The following is a 19,198-nucleotide window of genomic DNA, read 5'->3' on the forward strand; positions in this document are numbered from 1 at the left end:
AGTGAGGAGAACTTGAAGCACTTATTGATGAAGATTAAAGACTACAGCCTTCAGTATGGATTACACCTTAAAAAGAAAACAAAAATCCTCACTACTGGACCAATAAGCAACATCATAATAAATGGAGAAAATACTGTCAAGGATTTTATTTTACGTGGATTCACAATCAACACCCATGGAAGCAGCAGTCAAGAAATCAAACGATGCATTGCATTGGGCAAATCCGCTGCAAAAAGACCTTTTTAAAGTGTTAAAAAGTAAGGATGTCACTTTAAAGACTAAGCTGTGCCTGGCCCAAGCCATGGTGTTTTCAGTCACCTCATATGCATGTGAAAGCTGGACAAAGACTGAAGAAGAATTGACGCCTTTGAATTATGGTGTTGATAAAGAATATTGAATATACCATGGACTGCCAGAAAAAAGAACAAATCTGTCTTGGAAGAAGTACAGCCAGAATGCTCCTTAAAAGTGAGGATGCTAAGGCTTTGTCTCAAGTATTTTGGACATGTTATCAGGAGAGATCAGTCCCTGGAGAAGGACATCCTACTTGGTAAAGTCCAGGATCAGCAGAAAACAGGAGGACCCTCAGCGGGATGGATTGATACAGTGGCTGCAACAATGGGCTCAAGCATAACAATGATTGTGAGCATGGCGCAGAACTGGGCGGTGTTTCATTCTGTGGTACATGGGGTCGCTATGAGGCAGAACCGGCTCAACGACACCTGACGACACAACATCAGGAGGGACCAGTCCCTGGAGAACGACATCATGCTTGGCAAAGTAGATGTTGAGAGGAATATTCTTGACAAGATGGATTGGCATAGTGGCTGAGACAATGAGCTCAAGCATAACAACGATTGCAAAGCAGGACCAGGCAGTGTTTCATTCTGTTTTACATAGATAGGGCGGCCAGGAATTGGAACTGACTCAATGGCACCTAACAACAGCAACAACAGTTTCCTAACACAAAGAAACTACCTTTTTCATTTAACCTAAATGATTGAATTCTTTTACATTCCTGCTAAATTTCCAGAGGCCACAGGGAATGAAAGCTTTGAAGGTGGGAGTATCTTAGGCCGTCGACCTGATGCTTTACCTCCTTCCCCTTTATCCTGCCTGCCCCTTCTCCCTTTGGTTACTGGTAGACACAGTTGTAGGAGATAAAATCACATTTAACAAGAACACATTGAAAAACAGACATCCCTGTCTCTAAGGGTAAAAGGGGTAGAGCCATGTCACGGTCTTCTTATAGAATTCAATTCTCAGAGTTCTCTTTTTATAAAATTAGGGTTCCTACTTTTTGCAAATGAATTGACATTAATTCCGGCTGTGTAGTTGTTTGTTGTCTCATTGGCAACATGCTTATCCCTTGGCTTAATCCTGGCTTGCCCTCAGGTCTATCGGCTCTATTTTACCCTGATGTTTTGTAATGTGAAGCTGACATTCAGCCAGTAATGATTGATAAGATTAATTGAGTGCTTACTGTATGCCAGGTACTGCTGTATGTAATTTACCTGTATCAACTATTATCTCCACAACTACCCTATGAAATAGGGTTATTATTATCCCTATAATATTATTATTATTGTTTTGCAAATGAAGAAACTGAGGCACAGAAAGGTTAAGTAATTCGTATATATCTAGTAAGGAGTAGAGCTGAGGTTTCAATCCAGACAGTCTGTCCTCAAAACCACTATCTCATGTTACCTCAGGTCCCTAGGTGGCACAAGTGGGTTTGTGCTCAACTGCTAATCTAAAGTTTGGTGGTTCAAGCCCACCCAGTGCTACCACAGAAGAAAAGGCCTGTTGATCTTCTTCATTAAGGGTACAGCCAAGAAAACTCTATGGTGTATTTCTACTCTGACACACATGGGGTTGCCATAAGTTGGAACCAACTTGACAGCAACCAGCAACAACAACAACATGTTACCTCACTAATGCTTGAGCAAATGAGAATGAATAAAACCATGAACAGGTAATGCTGACATTGATAATGGAGACAGTCTTGGGAGTGGATACACTGTTCACAGGAAACACAAATATTGTTTACCAACATAGATACCCAGTGCCGCTGAGTCAATTCCGACTCATAGTGACCCTATGGGACAGAGTAGAACTGCCCCATAGAGTTTCCAAGGAGCACCTGGCGGATTCGAGCTGCCGACCCTTTGGTTAACAGCCATAGCACTTAACCACTATGCCACCAGGGTTTCCCAAACATAGATAGGCACTTCCAAATACAATTCTTGTGTTTATGGGCTTGAATTTTAACATTGTAGGTGTTGGTGAAGTTCCTCTGGATTTGTACCTGATTGCACTTACTACTTAGAGGAAAGGACCATCTTGCCTTTGGAGCATAAACAAGAGCATCACCCACCTTCCTGGTGACGTGAGCTCATAGACCCTGGAAACGAGCCTCTCTGGAATTCCTTAATGGAGAATGCAGTGACGTTTCTGCAGTGGCTCCTCCAGGGAACCCTGCACTGCCAGAAGCTCACTGGACTTTTTCTCTCATTTGGAAACAGACCTTACCATTAGTCTGTATGAAGGCAAAGTCTGTGTAACTCAAAATTATTATCCCATGTCCATGTATTCAGAGATTAAAAAGCAAACAAACCATTCCTTCTTATCAAAATAAGGTAAAAACAGGAATATGTTTTGCTGTTATGCCTCTCAAGTCTGTCTGTCTATCTGTCTCTGTCTCTCTCTGTGATCTATATATCACAAAGAATATCCTTTCTCCATGGGAAGGATACACACACACACACACACACACACACACACACAAGAGAGAGGGAGAGAGAGAGAGGGGCAGTCAGAGTCATTTAATAAAACCAACTGGTGAATTCATCATTGACTACCTAATCTACTCATGAAGAAGCACAGACGTTTTCATTCTTTCCTTCCTTCCATCTCTCCTTCCTTCCTTTACCTCTTTCTCATCCTACGCCCAACTCACTTGCTTGCTCTAATTATTTTAGCCTTCCATGCTTGGCAGAGACTCCAGCCTCAAAAATAAAATCAAGCAGAGACATAATTTACCGACTGTTTAAGTGCAGCTCACCGTGTTGTTGTACTCACAGCCAAGTTCAGCGCTACATCTGAATGCTCTCCAGGGGTCCCTCGTGAGCATCTTACTCAACCACTTCCCAGGTGCCCCCTGGATCTTGACTTCTGCCTGGTCAGGTTGCCACACGCTCTCACCGTAGCTTCTCCAAGCTTGCCCTCACCACAAATCAGATCCATCTGCCTTTTGGTTGGGACTCACTTTGTCTGTCCTTCCTGAGGCTGCTGGATGCTCGGCAGGGGCCCAGCTTACCAGCACGAAACGTCTCTCAGGCCTCCCAACAATCCCAGGCCTGTGGCACGCCTAGTTTCAGCTATCAACACTGCCCTTTCAGTACGTGCCATCCCAACTCTGTCCACTCTAAAAAGAGACCAGTGTTTCTCTTAGGCCCGGCTTAAAGAATCACTATTCTCTTAACAAAAGGCCAATCAAATACTAAGATGGTTTCACTGACGTCTCTCCCAGCTCAGATGACCTGTTTTCTTAGACTTCATTGTTCCTGGTCACCGCTAGTGCCTCTTGGTGTTCAAGAGCGGCATTAAGAAACAGTAAAATGACTGGAGGAAAAGCAAGGGTGTAAAGAGGGGCTCGGGGAAGAAAAACATACCGCAGAAAGACCAGCATTGAGCCCCAGAGAGAAGGAGAGAGAGTGGAGAGGTGGTGGCCAGTAGGTGAAGTTCACGGAGGAGACAAGGAGAGCTACACATAGAAGTGACTCCAGGAAAAGTAAAGCCCAAGAAGATAACAAGACCATTAAAAAAAAAAAAAAAAAAAAGTAGAATTTAAAAATTAGTATTATGGTCTGGGAAAAGAAACTTTCTCTGTAATTCCCTACCTTCACTGCTAGAAATGGGACTCACACTCCCATGGATAAAGGGATCAGTGGTAGTAGCAACTCCCCCCCCCACCCCCCCACCACATTGGCCTATGAATTTTATGCCCAGGTAACTTAACAAAGCATGTCCATCTTCATTTTTCAATATGGGCCTCACCCTGAAGACCAAACCAGGCAGGTATTATGGTGTCAATTGTTTAGTTGAAGCCTGGGGTCTAGAAAGGCTAGGTACCTTGCCTATTGTGAGGCCCCACGTTATTCTAGAGGTTGACCTGAAGCTCAGGCATGTTCACCCTTCATTTTTCCATTCCTACCCTGTAGACTGTGTTCTCCAATTAAATTCAAGTTTAATCAACAATAGCGTATGTACTGGGTATCTCTGGTGCCAAAGACTCTGTGATGGGCACCAGGAAGACTCAGCATGGTGGACTGGGAAGCAAACCAGAGTTGGAGATGGACAGACCTGGGTTTGTGTCCCACCTTTGCTACTTATTAACTGTGTAATCTTGTATGAATGCTCTCTGGATTCCTGTTTTGATCTTTAAAATGAGATTGGAAATACTAGCACCAATGGGTGTCTGACTTAAGACCTCAGAAGACCCTCAATGAGATGGATTGAGACAGTGGTTGCAACAATGGGCTTCAGTATAACGACAATTGTGAGGATGGCACAGGACAGTGCAGTGTTTCATTCTGTTGTCTATGGGGACGCTATGAGTCAGAACCAACTCGACGGCACCTAACGACAACAATAACGAATATTGGAGAACTCATGTGTATTTGCTTTTACTTGGTCCTTCCATCCATTCTTCAGTTCAGAGCACAAATGCTCTACTTTATCTATGGCTAAGAATGTCTCACAAGCTAATTGCTTCTATACCTAGTTTCATCTGGCCTTCTTATTTGTTTCTCTTGTTTTCTGTAGTGCAACCAAATAGTCCTAAATAAAATAGCAAATGCATATTATAGGTACAACTATGAAAGATCTGATGATGGGACTGCTATTTGCCTAATATTTTAAAAAGGACCCTGTTATCAATTGAAGTATAATTTATAAAATATGTGTTATAAATCCTAACCTCTATGACCGTGGTTACAATTGCATTTGGGAATGGGTTGTCTTTGTTACGTTAATGAGACAGGCTAGTGCAGGGTGTCTCTTGAGTCAATCTCTTTTAAGAATGAAGGAGATTAAACAAGCCAGTGAGCAGAGATGAGGAAAGAGAGATACTAAACCACATGAAGATTGTCCCAGAGCAGGAGCTCAGAAGAGACAAAGACATTCCTCCAGAGCCAACAGGGAGAGAAAGCACTCCTCTAGAGCCAGCACTCTGAATTTAACATGTAGACTCCTCAACTGTGAGAAAATAAATTTCTGTTTGTTAAAGCCATCCATTTGTGGTTTTTCTGTTATAGCAGCACTGGATATAACAGGCTCTGTGTTATGTAAAGGTCATTCCTATTTCTGTGTGCTTGTTGTTTTATTTAGTACTCTCTATTTTTATTTTTATTAGAGATGACCCTAGATGGTGCAAATGGTTAATATGCTCGGTTACTAATCAAAAGGTTGGAGGTTCGAGTCCACACAGAGTTACCTCAGAAGACAGGCTTGGCAATCTACTTCTGAAAAATGATCCATTGAAAACCCTGCAGAGCCTAGCCCTACTCTGACACACATGGGCTCCCCATGAATCCAAGTTGGCTCTATGGTACCTGGTTTTATTAGAGATGAAGAAAAAGCAAGTGGTTTTTACTTCACGAAGATTGGAATCTGCTTTGTTTTCAACTGATATTAGGAGTTGAAAGACCAAAAAATGAACATAATCTTTGGTTTTTAGAAGGGGACTCATTTTGTTTAGAAAAATGGCACATACTACAAGTATTGGATGCATCTGGGTCCACCTAGGACTCATGATGGGCAGGAAGGTTGTGAAGATGGATGCGAGCCAGGTGATAAAAGAAGTTTAGAGAGAAGGTCAGGTGTATATATAAGTTATAAATTTCAAAAAAGAGAAGTAAGAGATTATGACTGAGGAATGGAAAGGCTGAGAGGTGTTATCTGAATGAATGTATTGAATGAATAAAAAAAAAATCCACAACGGGATTAGGTAGAAAAATGCAAATTTAATCCTCACCAAGGAAATAGATTCTGCTCGAGAGTGGCCATGGTGAATTTTTAGCAATACAGTCGGACGTTTTGAGGGGAAAGCTAATAAATGGCCTCTGTCTCTGGTCAGAAAGTAGGATGGAGAACAGGCACCAAAGGCAGACATCAGTTCCCAGAGGAGAAGGGATATAGCCGAGATGATACTCTGGCCAGGACTGGTGGCTGAGAATTTGAACGAATGCCCAAGGTCAAGTTCAGTCCCATAATTTCAGCCTCATATCTCCACACAGGACTGAGTTACCCCAGGCAGCACGTCATGTCACAGCTGTTGTTGTTAGGTGCTGTTGAGTCAGCCCAACTCATTTCAACCTTATGTACAAGAGAATGAAGCATTGTCCAGTCCTGTGCTATCCTCATGATTGTTCCTATGTTTGAGGAGTCTATTATTGCAGTCACTGTGTCACTCCATCTCATTAAGCATCTCCTTTTTCTCTGACCCTTTACTTTATCAAGCATGATGTCCTTCTCCAGTGATTGGTCCCTCCTTATGACCGGATCACAGCATGTGTGGTTATGTCTCCATGTACTGTTGACCAGTGGACCACTTAATCTGGAACAAGGAATTTTACTGGCAATTGCTCTTTCGCACAAGTTCTACCTACAACAGACTGTCAGGAAAGGGTCTTATAGCTCCAAGAACAGAAGCTTCTGTTTACAGTGCATGTGGTTAACTAGAAAATTAAACTAGGCAATGACAAAGCAAGAACTGCAGCTCGGTCTTCCTGTCCCAGACCTCCACAACTCTAAGAGTGATGGGAATAGCACCTGTCTGAGGTCTTGCATGAGCTGTCGGCACCACAGAAACATCTGGAAGGACACAAAGGTGTGCTAGAGTGGCTGTTCAATAATCACAAAGCCCTCTTGGTCCACACAGAGAGGTTCCACACAACCCCTTCCTAGACCCACTGTGATGTGTGGATATACTAGCAAAGTCTCGGCCAGTTTTTCCTTCTGCCCAAAGGCTAACCCCAAAGGGCTGGGCGTGTGGGTGGGGGTGGGCTTTGGGGAGGGAGGAAGAAAGCCCCTCCTGCTGCATGTGAAATGCAAAGCAGCCTCAAGGGTCCTGAACCATCTCTTCCTGGTCACTCTTTGTAGTAGCCCAGGTGGAATCCAGGTACTTCCACTGAACAAGCACTCCAATTATGGATGCGTTTGATGGCTGGCAAGGGCTGCAGGTGCCTGGGAGATGCAGGACCTCAGTAGAGGTTAAGCCACATGACATTCCAACCTCTGCTATCACCTTAAACAGGTCCGATGACAGCCTGTTTTTGTTGTTAGCCTCTGTGCAGTCAGCCCCCAACTCATGGTGACTCCACGCACACGGAAACAAAATGCTGCCCAGTTCTGCACCATCCCCAGGATGGGTTGTAGATTGTGATCCATAGGATTTGTATTGGCTAATTTTCAGAAGTAGATCACCAGGCCTTTCTCCCTAGTTTGTCTTAGTCTGGAAGCCCTGCTGAAACCTGTTCAGCATTGTAGCAACATGTAAGCCTCCACTGGCGGACAGGTGGTAGCTGTGCATAAGGTCCTTTGGCCAGGAATTGAGTTTGGGTCTCTGGAGTGGAAGGCTAGAATTCTACCACTTAACCAGCCTGACCAACACCCAGCTCTTGCCATTCCTTCATCTTCTCTGCACCTAATCTAATTGCTTCTGTCTTGAGCAGCCCAAATGTGTGGCCATATTTTGGACTTTGCTATCCTCGCACAGTACCATCCTCAAGACCAAGGACTCTGATATACTCTTTCTGATCAAACTGCTATTCTTCCACTTCCCAATTACACGCTTTTGTGCAACCTCTCTTCATCCAAATTTTTCCTTTGGTGGCTTGACCTTTGCTAGTCCTCTCAGATTATTTAGCATTTTCCCCAAGCACTGCAATACATTTAGTTTTTTAAATGCAAACTAGTTACTTAAAGGTAAAGAGTGCCAGAACTTCTGACTGTGGGTATAACTAACTTTAATTACAATATCCTGGTTTTCTTCCAAAGCGCTCTGAAATGACCATGCGTCCGAGTTTTTTTATTCTGTAAAGCTGGTCTTAACACAGGCAGAGCTCAGCTTACTAATAACGAAGTATTCCAAACCTACCATAGTGGTTTGAACAGAGCCCAGGGATACTGTGTGGTTTAAAGTCAGGAAAGGTGTGCATCAGGGTTGTATCCTTTCACCATACTTACTCAATTTGTATGCTGATCAAATAACCTGAGGAGCTGGACTATATGAAGCATGTGGCATCAGCACTGGAAGAAGACTCATTAACAACCTGAGATATGAAGATGACACAGTCTTGCTTGCTGAAAGTGAAGAGGACTTACCAATGAAGATCCAAGACTACAGCCTCCGGTACGGATTGCACCTCAGCAGAAAGAAAACAAAAATCCACACAACTGGACCAATAAGCAACATTTGTGATAAATGGGAAAAATATTGAAGTTGTCAAGGATTTGACTTAGATTTTTTTACTTAGATCCATAATCAATACCCATGGAAGCATCTGTCAAGAAATTAAACGACACATTGCATTGGACAAATCTGCTGCAAAAGATCTCTTTAAAGTGTTAAAAAGCAAAGATGTCACTTAAAGGACTAAGGTGCACTTGACCCAAGCCATGGTTTTTAATTGCCTCATATGCATGTGAAAGCTGGATGATGAATAAGGAAGACCGAAGATAGATTGGTGTCTTTGAATTATGGTGTTGGTGAAGAATATTGAATATACCATAGATTGCCATAACAACGAATGAATCTGTCTTGAAAGAAGTATAGTCAGAATGCTCTTTAGAAGCAAGGATAGCAAGACTTTGTCTCACATACTTTGGACACATTATTAGGAGGGATCAGTCCCTGGAGAAGGACATGGTGCTTGGTAAAGTAGAGGGTCAGCAAAAAAGAGGAAGACTCTCAACAAGATGGTTTGACACAGTGACAGCAACAACGGGCTCAAGCTTAACAACAATTGTGAGGATGGCATAAGGCTGGGCAGTGTTTCATTCTGTTGTACATAGGGTCGCTGTGAGTCAGAAGTGACTTGATGGCACCTAACAACAACACTACAGGTAGGACATATGTTAGTAGTGCATGTTTGGCAGGCAGGGAGGACGATGGCTATGGAGAAGAGGAAGTGAGTAATGGTTCCTTCTCTATGGGACTCTTTAGAGAACTCCAGGCTTGTCTCTGCCCAGCCCTCACTCCTTCTTGACTGGTAAGTGTGAAAGGAGAAACAGATCATGACCTTCTAGATTTACTCTTGGGTAGGAGCCAACATGGCACCCTATACAGATGCACTATGCTGTCCCTCTGTAGCAAAGACCCAAAAAACTAAGTAAAACAGATACAAATGTCAATTCTTGAACCCTGAGCATAAAATGAAGGGATAAAGAACAAGATCAAACACCAAATAAAAGAAGAAACTGATGGAAAACAGACAATGAGGGGAGATATGGAGTGGAGGGTTCCCTGCCAACTAACATGGCACAGTGTGGCCATCTTGAAACATAGCCAGCAATGACCCCAAACAGGTAGTACCCTGAACAGACAACTCCATGGAGCTCCCAACAGAAGACAGAGCACCCAGTAACCAGAGAAACACGCTTTCCCACTCCTCACCCTTCTGGTGAGTAGAAGCAAGAACTCCCCCATCCCAGTAGCCCTCACCACCAGGGTCCACGATGTGAGCCCACTCCCAACTGCATGGTTTTTTTTAAATTCCTTTCTTAGTTTTCTTTCCCCTCCCACCTAGCCCCATGTGCTACCTTCCCCCCTTCCTATCAACCCCCACCACACTGGCATGGCTAGAGCATTACTAGTGCCTGTGGCCACATCAGGTCCACCCCGCCCCCACACACCAGCTCCCTTTGTGCCACCATTTTTTCTTTCTCCCTCCCACCTAACCTCATAAGCCACCTCCTCTGCATTCCCACTTGCCCCTGAATCCACCCCACCCCCCTTGCTGGTCCCCACCACATTGCCATTTTTTTTCTTTTCTTACTTTTCCTTCTCCCTCCCACCTAGCCCCATATGTCACATCTCCCCTTCCTGCTGGCCCCTGGGTCTGCCCCACCGCACCTGCTGATTCCCGTCACATCAAACTTTTTTCTTCTTTCTCTCTCTTTTCTTTCCTCCTCCCACCCAGCCCCATAAGCCACCTCTCCCAGCTTCCCACTAGTCTCCATCACATCACCGTGGCCAGAGTGCCCCCAGCACTCAAATCCACTGCCACACTGAGCCTACACCATCTCTCCTGTCACTTGCCAAGCTGCTGAATGGTGGGAACCAAGCCTGTACCACTTCCTGTTCATCACCTCCACCCATCTGGCAAGGGTCTGTGAACACTCCCACACTGCAGGACCAACATTAGGAGGCAGACAGTGTCCACCCAGTGTGCCCTCAGCCACCTAGCCAAACCATTGTACAGCAAAGCGAGCTCACCCTGCCTGCTGCTGCCCTGTCCACCTGAACAAGGTGGTGAGAGCTATCGTGCCCACAAACAAGCAAGCAAGCAGCAAAGCATGCCTGGCCTGTCCACCCAGACATATCAAAACAAAACAAAAAATCAGGGCAAAACAAAGAACCTGCAATCAATAAGTCAAGAAAATAATACCTTAATGTCTCAGAGACAACAGACAATATCAAAGCATATAAAGAAGCAGGGCAAGATGGCTCCAGCAAGTGACCAAAATAAAGAATCAGATAACCTTCCAGTGGAAGAAAAGGCATTGTAATTACCTGATATGGAATTCAAAAGACTAATACCTAGAGCTCTCCAAGAGATTAGGAAAAAGATAAAGGAAAACACAGACAAAACTAAGGAAAAAATAGACAAAATCATGGAAAACACAGACAAAACCTATTAAAATATAGCTAAAATCAAGAAAAACCCAGCCAAAGCAATAGAAGAATTCAGGAAAATAATACAAGGACAAAACATCAAAATAAATGAACAATTAGAAATCATACAAAAACAGCAACTAGAAATCCAAAAGATAGACAACAAAATTTCTGGAATAGATACCTCAGTAGAAGGTTCTAGGAGCAAATTTGAAACAATGGATGACAGAATCAGCAAGACTGAAGACAAGTCCATGGACACCACTTTGAGGGAAAAAAAAAAGAAAAATAAAGAAAATCTAAGAATTGTGTGGGACACAATCAAGAGCAAAAAATTGGGCTTGACTGGAGTTCCAGAACAGTGGAAGAAAATGGAAAACACATAGAAGATTGCTGAAGATTTGCTGGCAGAAAACTTTGTAAATATTATGAAAGACGAAAAGCTAAATATCCAAGAAGTTCAACGAATCCCATATAGGAAAGAAAAGTCACCAAGACATACCATAATCACACTTGCCAAAACCAAAGACAAAGAAAGAATCCTGAGAGCAGCTCAAGAAAAATGAAGTCACTTACAAATGGGAAACAATAAGACTAAGTTCTGACTACTCAGCAGAAACTATGCGGGCAAGAAGGCAATGGGAAAATATATATAAAACCTTGAAGAAGAAAAAAAAAACAAAACTGACAACCAAGAAAAATATATCCTTCAAAGCTCTCTCTCAAATACAATGGCAAAATTAGGACATTTCCAGATAAACAGAAATTAAAGGAATTTGTAAAAAACTGGACCAAACTTACAAGAAATATTAAATGGAGTCCTTCAGTTAGAGAATCAACAATATCAGACAACAACCGGAGTCTAGGGCACAAGGCAGCCTCAGCCAGATCAAAACCTAGGTAAAGAACTCTCAATAATAAAACAAAGCTGAAACACTTAAAACAAGGAACCATCCATCCCTGTGGGTGGAGGGCCTTCCCAGGTTGACCATGTCCCCACTACTTAAATTTTGGGTTTAGTATTATGGAGACATAATATCTCGGCAGTGGATTATGGAGACATTGGTGGCTAAGTGGTAGAATTCTCACTTTACATGCAGGAGACCCTGGTTCAATCCCTGGCCAATGCGCCTCATGTGCAGTCAGTGGAGGCTTGTTTGTTGCTGCAATGCTGAACAGGTTTCAGTGGAGCTTCTAGAATAAGATAGACTAGGAATAAAGGCCTGGAATAGGGGGCCGACTGGATAGTGGCTAACAACAACACCATTAAGGAGCTTACACTGCGTCGAATCTTTGTCCCCTCAAATTTCATGTCCATCTGGAACCTCAGAATGTGACCTTGTTGGAAATAGGGTATTTTTGGATATAATTAGTTAAATTAATACGAGACCATATTGGATTAGGGTAGGCCCTAAGTCCAATTTGTCAGGTACCCTTACAAGAAGAGGAGAGGACAAACAGAGACACAGGAAAGGAGGCCATATGCAGATGCTGGCGGAGATTGGAGTGATGCAACCACAAGCCAAGGAACACCTAGGATTTCTGTCTGGCAACACTAGAAGCTAAGACAAAGGCATGGAACAGATTCTCCCTCAGAGTCCCCGGAAGGAACCAACACTGCCCACACCCTGATTGCAGACTTCTGGCCTCCAGAACTGTAAGAGTGTACATTTCTGTTCTTTTAAGCCACCAAGTTGTGGTTCTTTGTTAGCATAGCTCCAGGAAACTAATACAGAGCTTATTTGCTCAGAGATACAAGCCACATCCTCTATCCTAGCATTTATCAGCTCTGAAGGTGATCTTTGGGGCTTCCCGGGCCTTACTCCTTTATTTCATTTCTCAGTTGGTTTAGAGCTTGGGCAGGGAAGAGTATGCCATGACTGGGCACAGTTATGGACTGAATTGTGTTCCCCCAAAATATGTTGTTGTTGTTAGGTGCTGTCGAGTCAGTTCTGACTGATAGAGACCCCTATGCACAACAGAACAAAACGTTGCCCAGTCCTGTGCCATCCTCACAATTGCTGCTACGCTTGAGCCCATTGTTGAAGCCACTGTGTCAGTCCACCTCGTTGAGGGTCTTCCTCTTCTTCTCTGACCTTGTACTTTACCAAGCATGATGTCCTTCTCCAGGGACTGATTTCTCCTGACAACATGTCCAAAGTATGTGAGACGTAGTCTCACCATCCTTGCTTCTAACGAGCATTCTGGTTGTACTTCTTCCGAGACCGATCTGTTCATTCTTTTGGCAGTCCATGGTATATTCAATATTCTTCTCCAACACCACAATTCAAAGGCGTCAATTCTTCGGTCTTCCTTATTCATTGCCCGGCTTTTTCACATGCACCCCAAAAAGAAAAAAAAAAAAACATTGCCATCAAGTCGATTCCAACTCATAGCGACCCTATACGTACCTATAAATATGACCCTGTCTGGAAACAGAAGTTTTTCTTTCATTAAGTTAGTGAGGTCATACCAGCATAAAGGGTCCTAAACCTAATCACTTCTGAGTTATAAAAAAAGAGCAGAACAGACACAGAGACACACTCAAGGGGGAGACAGATGCCAAGAAACACTAAAGAATGCCTGGGAATGCCAAGCAGCAGCAAGGGTCACAGCAGACCCCAGAAACTAGGAGAGAGGCTCACAGAAGGAATCGACATGGCCAAGAGCCTGACTTGGGTTTTGAGGCTCCAAAACTGTGAGGAGACGAATTTCTGTTCTTTAAAGCCACATGTGGTATTTGTGTTACAGCAGCACTAGGAAGCTAAGAAGGCACCTCTCAGACCTCACCAACAGGCAGGGTCTGCTCTTACCACCGATTAACTTCTCAGTGCTTTACACAAATCCATTCCTCTTAGCCATACCCCTTTAATGTGCCAAACATACACCTGAAGCTGAAAAGGAGAGTGCCCAACCCAAGGCAAGCTTGAACTTTCTGTAAAGGGCCGGGGAGAGAACTGATTTCTCCTCCGGTTTTTAATAATGACTCTTACCCATGATAGCCAGTATGCATTCCAAATAAGGCAACAATGGAACCAGGCCAAGTTGTAGAAAGGAGTTTAAGTTAAAATCTTCAAAACAGAGGAAGTAGCTGGTCACCCCCTGGGTTACAGTTCATCATGATAGAGGCTATTCCTGTACAGTAGGCTTCCACGATTATTTATTTGCAGAAATGTACAAACACAGCCAACATACGCAGTACCTGTGGAAAGAGCTCAATCAATACCAGTAACCAAAGAATGAAGCAAAGAGAAAAGATTTTATCAAGCCTATTTACTTTAAAGATACCTTAAAGACCTGCACAAACACACCTGTTTCTTCAGTGCCAGGGGAGAGCAGAGCAAACACACTCGCCTTTAAAAGAAACGTGTGGAAAAAGAGTCGTAGCAAAGCTACAAAGCCAGTCACCCCGGGAGACAATAGCATCTCAGCAAGCAATAGCACAGGAGCCTAAGCCCCAGCTGGAAACTTTAAGGAGCGGACTTCGCAGCACTGTTCACAATTAACCCGTCATCACACACTGGGGACAGTGGTGTACTGGGAAATACTTAATAACTGGATTGCCGGGGAGAAAAACAACTCTGATTTGTAGTATTTGCCAGTTTCTGTGGTGTTAATATTAAACGTTTCCACCGTGGCTGATCTCAAGTTACCAACGTGATGTCACTGAATGAGGAGCTGTAAAGAGCTGGGAAGTGTTGTTCTTCTTGTTGTTGGTTGCCGTGGAGCCAGTTCCAACTCATGGCGACACATGTGTTACAGAGCAGGACTGCTCCATAGGGTTTTCTGGGCTGTAATCTTAATGGAAGCAGATTGCCAGGTCTTTTCTTCCTTGGAGCCCCAGGGTGGGATTGATCTCCCATTCATTAGTCAGGTGCAAACCGTTTGTGCCACACAAGGACCTTAAGACTGTACATAGGATAGAAAATATACTAAAATAGCTAGGAAGTGATGGCTTTTGAGTATTTATTATTTGTATTTAATTTATTTAATTGTAAGTTTACATATTTTAGGAGTCTGTAGGTGGTGTAAATGGTTAATGAGCTCAGCTATTAACCAAAAGGTTGGTGGTTTGAGTCCACCCAGAGGTGCCTTGGTAGAAAGACCTGGCAACCTACTTCCAAAATAGCAGCCACCGAAAACCCTGCAGAGCACGGTTCTACTCTGACACACACAGGGTTACCATAAAGCCGTACCAACTCAGAGGCAACGGGTTTGGGTTCTTTGGTTTAATTTTTAATAGTGACTGTTCTTAACAACCAGCTTACAAAATTCCTAAAAATCTAACAGTTGACCCGAGTGGGTACAAGTTGGACAAAGTGGGTACAAGCAACCACACGACTGTCTGGGGAATTTTTGAAAATACCAAAGACCCCCTCTCTCCCAACCCCACAACTGCCAGAGGTCCACTGAGGCAGAATCCCTCAAAGTTGGAACCACACATGCCTATTTTTAAAAGCTCAGTGGGGTGATTCTAATGGACAACCTCAAGTGAGAGCCGTTGATGTGTCTCACCCCTTCATCTCATGGAAGCGGAAACTGAGGCTCAGAAAGTTTAAATGTTCTGTCTGTTGGCTAACAGATGGCTGAGACAGGGAAGGACCATTAAAGTTAGGTTCTGTTTTCTTCCATAAGCCCTTCCCTCCCCAGTTATATGAGCAACTTGGAATCTATTTTCAAACTATTGTGCCTTGTATTAGGATCCGCATAGCAATTTGGATCATTACTTTTACATTATTTTGTTAAGGGCTGAACTGAAGCTTACCTTTAGACTGTCTATTAAAGAAAGGGCTTAACAAGGAGAATCACAGGTAAGTAAGAAGGGGAAAGAGACATTAAATGTCCTCAAGAAATGTTTAAAACCAGTTTTGTATCTATGTTTATGTAAATAATGTTTATACTGACAGCAAATGACTCGTATCTACTCACTAAGGCAAGGCCGGCAGTGTTGGTTAGTGGTTAATTTAAGCTGTTCTTTTTACTTATAAATAAAGTTACCCTTTTTGTGACCCATGGTACATATAGAGACCACATACTTTTTCCACCTCTGAGGCTTATTGGGAAACCCTGGTGGCGTAGTGGTTAAGTGCTAAGGCTGCGAACCAAAGGGTCGGCAGTTTGAATCCGCCAGGCGCTCCTTGAAAACTCTATGGGGCAGTTCTACTCTGTCCTATAGGATCGCTATGAGTAGGAATCGACTCGATGGCACTGGGTTTAGTTTTGGTTTTGGTGGGGCTTATTGGGAAGCTAGTCTCCCACGGACAGTATGTACTGCCTGCGGGAGGAGACCTGCACAACAGTTTGAAATGGAAAAAAATGGGTGTGTGCTACAAATGAATGTTTTTACAGGGTATTGTATGAGGTGGTGCTGAAGCAGTGTTTTTGGTAGGAAAAATATGGATTTGAAAAAGTTATTTGGGACACATGTGTTCCTCTGGACTCTGGGGTAGGATTGGTGGGGTGAGGCAAGAAAAAAACCATAGTACCTGTCAAAAATTCAAACACACTCAATGATTCAGTATGCATTTCACTAATGAAAACACGTGGTATCAACAAAAAATTCAAAACAGAAAATAACTGGGTCTTGAAAGAGTTACTCTGGGTAGCAGGATTATGAGTGATTTTAATTTACTTTGATTTATTCGGAAACGCTGGTGGCGTAGTGGTTAAGTGCTATGGCTGCTAACCAATAAGGCCAGCTAGTTCAAATCCACCAGGCTCTCCTTGGAAACTCTGTGGGGCAGTTCTACTCTGTCCTATAGTGTCGCTATGAGTCGGAATGGACTTGACGGCAATGGGTTTGGTTTGGGTTTTGATTTATTCTTCTGTGTTTTTTCTAAATCTTCTTCACCACACATAATGTTATAATGTCACTATATTTTCTTAAAATTATTTTATAATCAGGGAAAAGTTGAAATATAAAAAATAAATCCCACAGCAATCCCATTCCTACGTATATAATCAGAAGTGAAAGAAGGAACACATACAGAAACCTGTACACCAATGTTCACGGTAGAACTTTTCACAACAGCCAAAAGGTGGAAACAATCTAAATGTCCATAAGCGGATGAACGGATAAACAAAAGGTGGTACATTCATACAATGGAATAATACCCACCCAAAAAGATACATGAGGTCCTTTAATGCATGCTGCTACATGGACGAACCTTGAAAATATCATGCTGAGCGAAATAAGTCAATCACAAGAGGACAAATACTATATGATGTCACTTATATAAAATATTTTTTTTAATATAAAATAAGCAAATATATGTAAACCAAAGATTATTAGTGGTTACCAGGGGTGGGAGGGAGGGAAAGGGGGAGAGTTTTTGCTTAGAGGGCCTTGAGTTTATGTTAATGGTGGTAGAATAATTTGGAAAAGGATAGTGAGAATGGTTGTACAACATGAAGCATGTAATTCAAAGTCACTGAATTATACATGTAAAAATTGTTGAATGTTTTGTTGTGCATATTTTCATACAATAAAATTTTTTTTTTAACCAACTGCATGTCTTTCTGAGTTTAGACTTCCCACAAATCCAGCCTGGCTTCTCTCCCTATGTATTCAGAAGAGAGCAGTGCTGTGCTGTGGTTCCCATTCCTTTAAACTTTCTTTTTAGCATTTATTCCTTACTCTTCTGGGGATTTGAAGCTGTCCTCCAGAATTTTCTACCCCGCTCTGGGGCTGAGCAGTCCCCCTCAGGCTAGTGTTCTGAGTATCTTATCAGAACTGCAGCTTCCAGCTCCAACAGGCTCAGAAACGGTCACCTAGCAGCAGGGTTGCTCTTTCTCTCCTACTGTTAGTGGAGAGAACACTTCACCATGAGTTCGGGACTCATCCCCAAGAGATAATTAATCTGAAAGCAAAAGCCGGTCAGTAAGCAGACCCTGGATGTAGAGAACACCAACCCAGTAAGTGGACCTTGTACAAATAAGAACATGCCTAAGCTAAGGCCTGCTGATTCTAGCACCTTCTCTGTCTCTTCTCCATGCTCCTCAGAGCTTTAGCAGGGGCTTCTCTTCTCAGTAGCTAACCGAAAAGTTGGAGCTTCAAGTCCTTCCAGAGGTACCTCAGAAGAAAGGCTTGGCAATCTACTTTGGAAGAATTAGCCACTGAAAACTCTATGGAGCACAGCTCTACTCTGACACGTGTGGGGTTGCCATGAGCTGGAGTAAACTCAATGGCAGCTGTTTTTTCTCCTTTCTGCACTTGTTAGACAGGCTGCTGGGAATCCCACTAAGTGCCTCATTCACCCCACAGATGGAAGAGCATCCCCTGTCTGTGAGGAGCTATAAGACCCAGGAGACAAAACTCTTGAAGGAGACAACATTTTGACCAGGTCTGTGGGCTCCTTGAAGAGAACTCACTCTCCGTCTCATTTTCACTGCTGTCTCTTGGTGCCGTCTTCCCCTCATCCCGTCCCTGCAGAGGGGGAGCGAGGTCAGGATGTGTGGACAGGGCTGAGAGGCTGAGTGTGCAGGACTGTTGGGGTTGGGTGCAGTTGGAGGCACCTGCCAAGGAGCACCTGGATTCTTTTCTTCAGAACAAGGGCAAAACTTTTATTCATTTTTCTTCCAGCTGGTCCAAACTTTTCAAGCATGAAAACTTTCAATTTTCTTCTTGTACTACAGGCAGCTTCTGATTTGTGTAGCCACACAGACCTCCACCCTTCTCTAAACCCACATAGCTAAACCCTGTTTCTAAACAAGGGTCTCTGCCACTTGGTTCTTCTTCTGAGGAAGCCACGTCTGAGTGGCAGGTGTCCCACCATGACTTTTCCACACCTGTCCTTCTCCTGATGCACCTCCCCCAGCTCTGGGGTGTGGAGCTCCAGCAGGGGGTCTGGGGAGAGTTATATCTCTGGCCACTATTAGATGTGTGTTGGGGAGGTCACTTGATCCCTTAGCAATTCAGTGGCCCCTTGTCATCTTCGTGGATCTCTGTGAGCACTCAAGGAGCTACTGTGTATGTAAAACTGTGCAAATGCCAGGCATCACTCAATGCAAGAAAGTCTCCAAGTCTCCTTCCCTGAGTCCCCTCCATCCTTATGCCAGCTCCAAGTCTCTACTGTCTTTGTGTTGTCCACCAGTATTATCTACCACATCTCTACTGTCTTTGTATTATCACAATTGCCTCTTTCTGACATCCTGTTTTGTCCTCTAGTGCAGTGTGTCCAAGCATTTAGGTACTGAATGTATTGTATTTTATTACCAAAAAAAAAAAAAAAAATTCCTTTTATTTATCCTTTATGTTGTACTTAATATACATATGCATACTTAAAAAGGGGAAACGCT

This window comes from Elephas maximus, chromosome 2 (genome assembly GCF_024166365.1).
Source record: "Elephas maximus indicus isolate mEleMax1 chromosome 2, mEleMax1 primary haplotype, whole genome shotgun sequence".
Lineage (NCBI taxonomy): Eukaryota > Metazoa > Chordata > Mammalia > Proboscidea > Elephantidae > Elephas > Elephas maximus.